The sequence below is a fragment of the Manacus candei genome, unplaced genomic scaffold (assembly GCF_025592945.1).
Source record: "Manacus candei isolate 608988 ecotype Guabito, Panama unplaced genomic scaffold, ASM2559294v1 h1tg000043l, whole genome shotgun sequence".
Classification (NCBI taxonomy): domain Eukaryota; kingdom Metazoa; phylum Chordata; class Aves; order Passeriformes; family Pipridae; genus Manacus; species Manacus candei.
The window spans coordinates 13,993,238-14,000,696 of NW_026138091.1; the positions used below are offsets into that span (position 1 = coordinate 13,993,238).

Sequence of the window (7,459 nt, forward strand, 5' to 3'; positions counted from 1 at the left end):
TTTTAAAACTACTTCAAAGTTAAATGCACAAAATTATTTTAGCAAAATGTTTTGCCATACAATTAAAACATAGAAGATGAGAAGTTAAAGGTCTTGCATATTTTATGCAAAAGATTTAATTTTTCCAAGAGCAATTTAACCGACCTGGAATTACTTTTATAGAAAGACACTGTCAGATGTAGTCAAAATATCTTAGCCAAATCTAGCTTTCTCACCATTCTCTCTTCAGTTTTTAATTCTGCATTTATTAATATATGCACTAATTTATTTTTGGCATTTTAATTTCTCAGAGCCTAATTGAATGATCCTATGGTTATAGAATAAAAGCAGAGGTCTCAGGAAACTCTGTGGGAGCTCTAATTTAATGTTTCATTCCTAGGAGAACATACTGAAATTGCAGATCTTTCTTCACAGTGTCCATGGATTGCTTCTGAATGAGAGAATCCTTTGTCGGTGTACCTGCATCTGAGTGAACTTCGCCCACCCAACTGGCTGCCCATTTCATCACGAGTGATCCCAAGACCTTCACAAAATCATTACTTCTTGAAGGGGACAGTGTTAGTTTCAGTTTTACTCACATCAAGGATGGATAGCACATAAGCGAGTCAAACTTTGCCAATGTCCTGGGTGTCCAGAGCAATCAGTGGAAACAAATGATCAATTCCTACCAGGATACCCTACCTCAAGAATAGTTGCTCAGCCTCAGGAGAAGTCAGACACATTTTGCCTGCTTCTAGAGATGAGTAGTAGTGAGGAAGAAGAGGCGAGGCAGATTCCTGCAGTTCTCAACGATGCAAACTAATAGGCTCCAAACGTTACCCATGGTGGTAAAGGGAAGCTGGGATTGTCTTCAAAGAGAAGAACAAGAGTGTGGGTATTTCAGGGGAGAGAAGGAAACAGCATAGACAGCGGGGAAAAAAAGCAAATAATAAGAATAGTAAAACATTCAAAATGAAAATTCTATAGTTGTAAAATCGAATGCTGTTCCTAAAGTTACAAGTAAGGCTTTGGCATGCTTAAAAATTTCATTTCACTAGGAGAAAAGGGTAAAATGAAAGAAGTAAATTTCAATAAATACAGAGAGAGCTTTTATCCTGTATTTTCAATTGTTTACTCTGAAGAGGTGCTCAGAAGAAAATGAAAACCTGAATAACTTCTTGAATACACATCTCTTGAATTATGTGAATTCTTCTTGAATCACCTCTTTCTAATTGAAAATCATGCATGGCAAAGCCCCTAGCTGACAGGCAATGCCTGGAGAAATAGCCACTGAATCTGAGTACCTCTGTTCTTGATTGCCTCTTCTGATATGCCTTACACAGTGCAATAAAAATAAATACATAACGGGACAGGACAGCTGACTGACATGCAGATCCATAACCTGCAATTGCATGACCTGTTTGTAAAAACACTGCTTGTAAAGACACTGTTTGAAATTGTTATCCACTATAATGAGCACAACAATATTTATAAAGAGTTAAATAAAGAGATCACTGTAGGCAATTAACAAATATGCCACTATGAATACTTCCATCCAATTTAACAGATACATTATTCTTCATCCTAAAGATCTGCTCATTTTTTTTACAGTGATTAGTCATCTCTATATTTTACCCCTCTTCTTACATTGGAAGGCATTTAAAAGTACTTGAACTTGTTTAAAAAGTGGCTTGATTACAGCAATATGGAGAACTTAGATCAGTGCTTTGAAAATGCTTAGAAATGAATCATCACATTCAAACAGATTAAAGTCTCATATTCTACCCCTACACTTAAACACTTAAATAACAAAAATATTATAAAATTCCTTCTATAACATGCATTTGAAACACATTTGGAGCTCTCTTAAATCATGATATTCCAGTTGAAAAGTTTTTACAAAAGTTCAGTTTTGTTTAGATCTTTCTAATCCTTTGATCTGTGTTTAGATCTTCCTTCTAATTTCTGGGATGCAAGCAGCTCATACTCGCTTGTTTTTGTGTCAGGTTTTTTTGTGACTCGGTAGTTCTATTCCCTTCCTGTTGTTTATCACTGAGTCACATCCTCTCTAAGCCTTTGTTCTAATTACCAAAGCAATTTTTTCTGGTATGATAACCTGAGCTGCCCTAGTCATCCAAGCAGTTTCCTCTGCATCCACCTGGCTTAAAAGTGGTGGGTGGTACTGAGGATCCAGTGCCCACACATTTAGGAGGTTTCCATTTTGGAGTTTGTCTAGTCTCTTTCTGTGAACTGAATGCCCATTAGCAGTTAGTGCACTTTAAATGTGCCTCTTGAGATTATCTTCCAGTTTAGTTTCTCCTGGATGAATCAGGTTCAGGTGTTCTATGACCACTCTGTGGTGTGAACAAGGCTTGGTCAGCAGTGATCCCCTTAAAAAACACCCGTCTGGTCCAGACTGAAATGCTGTTGTAGACGATCCCTGATAACACCACAGGAATGACTGAGGAACTGGAATTTACTACAGTTTCCTTTTCCAAAACTCTTCCTTTTGATTCTGTATACTCAGAGTCACACATGATAATTGGTTGTTGCCCTCCACTGCTATTCACTATAATGAGCCATCAAGGGTTTTTTATGGAGAAGAGAATGCAGAGATTGCCATAGGCAATTAACAAATATGCCACTTCTTACTACCCCAAATATCTTGATATTATTTTTTCTCATAGAATAAATCAATTAATAGAAAATCCATTTTTAATAAGAAACAATTTTAAAATGCAAGTACTAAAAGGAGTGATCGTTTAGACACTTCATATAAACGTGCTTCTCAGTTTTTGTTTTAACAGTTTCTTTTTTTGTTGTTGTTGTTTTTTGGTTATTCCATAATGGCATAGTTTTACTTGGATCTAAATGTGTTGAAAGGCACGTTAGCCAAGAGAGGGGGGAAAAAAGGAGCTATATATAGTTTTACTGTCCCTTTAGGGAATCATTGCTTGAGCTTCATTAATATGCATTTTAGCACAATCTAATTTACTCGTATGGCTGGCCCCAGGTGTTTGGAAAGGCAACCAGAGGAAAATCAGATCATACTAAAATTAGAGACAAAAAATATTGAATGCCTTCCCTGTTAGGTCCTTGAAAAGCACATATTAATCATAACTGGATGAATTTATGAAAACTAATATTATAAACAGCTCCAATAGTAATTATTTTTGAAAAAATATCTTTGCCAATAAGTGTATTCTGGTCAAAGTGCAGAGAAAATATTTTGTTAAAGAACATACATATATACGTCCCCCTCCAAACACAAAATTTTTAGTGCAGTGCCCCTGTGATATCCTTCTGCTATATATTTAATCACTGAAAATCACAATGCAAACCCTCATTTCATGTGTGCTGTTTTTTGAACAGTTTCAAATGAGGCAGAGCATTAGAATTTGATGGATTTGTCAGTTGCTTCTAAGACTGCATCTCTGCTGGGTTACAAAAAGCCAAGGCCGGCAACACTGGGAAGGGAAAAGTGCAGAAGTGTGGGGAAAAAAAGATTAAAAACTGTCTCTGTATGATCTGACAAGGAGCTCCATGCTTTTATGATGTCAATAGGAAGCTTTGGCAAGCAAGTGTTCACAGCTGGTCTCTGAGCTGCTAACGGGATGTAGTGGTTCAATAAAGGGGTTTTATATATTAATTTCCTAAGTGTCATCTTGATTTGCAGCAGAAAACATAAGCAAAACAATGTCAAACACATTAGCCCTGAAGGTGCCTTTGGAGCAGCACTCGGTGCTCTGCCCTTGCCTGGGTGCTCTGAACTCTTCAACTGGGGAGGTGTTTGCCTGGGGAAGAGACTATTTCAGAATCAGTCTTTAGGGCTTGAACAGCCTGAATTACAGTGGTAGCAGGCTACTGAGGGATGCATATGTTATGAAAACACTTAGTCATCTTTAGCGAGATTCTGATCTGAAATATCTGACCTTCCTATGATTCAGGAATAGTGAGACACCAGTGGAGAGGACAGTAACCACATGGGTAGCAGCACAGGGGCCTGTATGACCTGTGCTTGGAGAAGCAGTGTTGACTAACAGAGCTGCTCCACCCTGCCATTCCCACCCAGGAGACAGTCTACAAGTCCTTAGAGGAGCTCAGTTCTCCCCAGGCTCCCCACAGGGTGCTCTGAAGAGTTTTAATCCTCTTGATAGAAATTTGGTAAGTGATCCTGTTATTTCAGCTTGGAGACAGATTTGCTTATTTGTTAAGAAGAGTAGTCAGCTCTGTTTCAAACAGGGTGTGATTTTGGGAGATACCACACTGAAGCATACTCACATGCACATCATCAGACATTTGTCAGATATACTGTTCATTACACCTCAGTGAAGCACTATAGACAAACATTACTTTGATGTGATAAGCAGGGTGATATTAAACATGAATACTAGAGTGCACTATTAAGAAGGAGCTTAAAATATACTTACAGAAAGGAATAGAGTCTCCAAAGAGGGTGTCATTTAAGAGCAGTCCATCTAAAGAACATTTCCCTAAAGGAAAACATCAAAGAGAGGATAGGAAATATGTTTTAGACTCTGATTCTGGAAAGAAATCAAAGATATATGAATTTCATTAAATCACCGAGGAGTTTAAGAAGAAGTAGATTCAAAATGTACATGAAAAATGTTGCAGTAAGTGAAAAATAAAATATCCAGTTACTGGAGAAAAATAAGACAAAAGAAGATGATGAAAGAATGATAATTCAGAAGTAACATAGGGAAAGAAGTTACACTGGTAGAGAGAAAAATATACCTATGGGAAGTAGTTTTTGCTCCTATCTGACCACAAAACCAACCAAAGCCTATTCCCAGAACCAATCTGTACATAAATATGATCCTTCACCCTTGGGAAACTAATTATAGGACCTTATAAAAAAAAAAAAAAAGATTGTTGAAACCTTTTCCTCCCTATACTCATTGTTTCTCCCAGACTAAGCCAACGAGCACATTTACAGAAATGCAAACACTTTGTTTAATAGTTTAACTACCTGTTAGCAAAAGTATATGCTTTTGCAATATGTTAATAAATCACCATTCTCCAAGTGTCTCAGTAACATTGTTGCATTAGTAGGAATGACCACAGATTTTAATGAGATTTGTTCTGCCCTAGCACTTCAGCATTCATGCACAGTGACTGCAACCCACAGCCATGGGTGCAGGACAAGCAGCAACTTGTGAAGTTAAAAACTCATCAGTGAAAAGGAAAACAGCATCTGGTACCATGATGCGCCATGGTCAGAGACCAAGCTCTTGGCAAAAGGAACTGAACAAAGCCAGAGCCTTACTAAGTAACCTTGCACCCACTGCCAGCAAACCTACAGTGAAACCCTTCCCCCTGGCCTGCTGCTGTCTCTCTCTGGCTGGGCTGCAGCTTGTGGCTGAGGGAGCAGCAAGGAACAGGAAGGAGAAGGAATGTGGGGGTGAAAAGACAGGCTTGAGCCTAGAAATAGTGGCTGGGATGTAATGTGATGGTGTTAGTGCTTTAATCCCAGGGAGAAATAAAATACTCGAGCAATGTTAATTATGTCTATTCCATGTGACTTTTTTATGAATAAAATCACAGAAGAACAAGGGTATCATCCAAATGATATTCTGTGTTTCTTCATTACAGTTAGCTGTATGGTGCCACTGATATATGTGTTCTTGTACGTGTCCTGGTTCTGGCCAAGTACAGAGTAATTTTTTGCAGTAACTGTGAGGGGGCAGATCTTGGAGCAGTGTGAATGTGGCCAAGACCCAAATGTAATTTGGTACTATCTCACCTCATGCCAAGGGTGGTGGAATGGGATATTCTGGTTTTCAAAAAAGAATGATGTGGGTTTTCTGGGGGAACGAAACCATCATCGTGGGCAGAAGGAAGCCATCTGCCATTGTTTTATTGTCCTGGGCCCAGTGAGCATGTTGCATGTAAATCACCCTCTCTTTGTACACGTTTGTTATTAGTATTGTTGCAGTTACTGTTTGTTTTCTTATCTCATTGCTGTTTCCAGTAAATTGTTCTTATCTCGACTTGGGATCTTTGCCTTTTGTGCTTTCAATATAAGCGGGAAGGGGGACTGAGTGGCAGCATGGTTTCAGTAGGAGCTCTAAATGGTGGAATACCATTCCTAAACCACAACAGTATAAAAAATTAGATGCACTAATAAGATCCACTTTTACCCAAGAGTGCATCAACAGCTAATGGCTCAGGGAGTTGTGTAGATAAAAATCTGAATGTATTGGACCATGAATCTATGCTTACACTATCCTTTGATGACTGTTTAAGTGTATGTAATCCTGACACTGTAGTTTTATCTAAGGATGCACCATCAATGTGTGCACTTAAAAATGGGGATATTCAAGGAGGTCATGATATGAACAGTAGACAATTATGGTTTCTGTTTGTTCAGACAATTGAACTCAGGAGGAATCTAAAAGAGGAGCTGCCTCTGAAGCACTCAGGGTAAATGCTGGACTCGTTACTGAAGAAGCAGAGCAGGAAGAAAAAGCAGAACAAATAGGCTATGAATGCTATGCCTTACTCAGGTATGGAAAGAGTTTTTGTCTTAATCATACCATGTTTAAACCTGAGTTCTACACATGTACTTCTTGGGTAAGGAAATTTGCCTTTTTACCCAGCTTAACCATCCATTCTTTGATTAAAGGCTACTATTGTCTTGTCACCACAGATATGGATAACAGATCCTACTTACTTAACAGCAGTCAGTCTTCGAGATACCCAAATTTCTGATCATGACCTCCACCTCTTTCACAACCTTCCTCATAAGTTCGGGATTTTAGCCTTTACATCATTCTCATTGTTACTGTGTTTTCTCTGTTTGGTTCACATCATTCACAGAGTGTGATGCCAATAACTTAACACTACACAGGGCAGCTCCTTTAAGGGCTCCCCAGCATGGAATCTTGGAGACAAAACCCAGAGGCTTTGCAGGCGATATCGCTGTTTAAACAGTTAATTGACATGGTCATATCTGACATTTGGAAGCACTTACCCAGGACACTACGATTTCTACCCATTCCTGAGTTTGAAGATGTTGGATCCATGCTGTCCCTGTACTAAGAGAATGCTCTGTTTTTCAGCTGGTTTAGCTAGATCTGCATTCAGCTGTAGTTGAATCACTCTGCAGCTAGAAAAAAAAGATCCACTTGGACAGAGTGAAAAAACACCACAGGATGGAAAAATGCAATCAAATGGTTATGGCATTGGAATGGGAATGGCCTCTGGGAATGGTTTCTGATGTTGATATTTATTTTTGTAGTTCACAGTCCTCATGCTTTTGTATTATCATTGTCAATCTATTTTAGGAAGTTATAATACAGGGCAAACTTAAGAGGACAAAATATGTCGCAAGGGTTTACTTTATTCTGTCCGAAAGGGACAGGACTGATGTGTTCAGGTTCCATTTGCACAATTATTCTGACTCCACATCATTGGGGTGGGCATACCTCTGCTTCATGGGAGCTGCAATAGGTATGAT

General features: G+C 38.7%; 1 long non-coding RNA gene across 1 annotated transcript; it reads right to left on the reverse strand.

Moving 5' to 3' along the window:
- Positions 1-436: 436 nt before the first annotated feature.
- Positions 437-7,033, reverse strand: LOC127474599 (uncharacterized). The gene is made up of 3 exons (XR_007905914.1): positions 6,974-7,033; positions 4,410-4,472; positions 437-848 (listed from the first exon to the last, which is right to left on the reverse strand). It is a non-coding gene; the product is annotated as an uncharacterized LOC127474599 (long non-coding RNA).
- Positions 7,034-7,459: the final 426 nt, after the last annotated feature.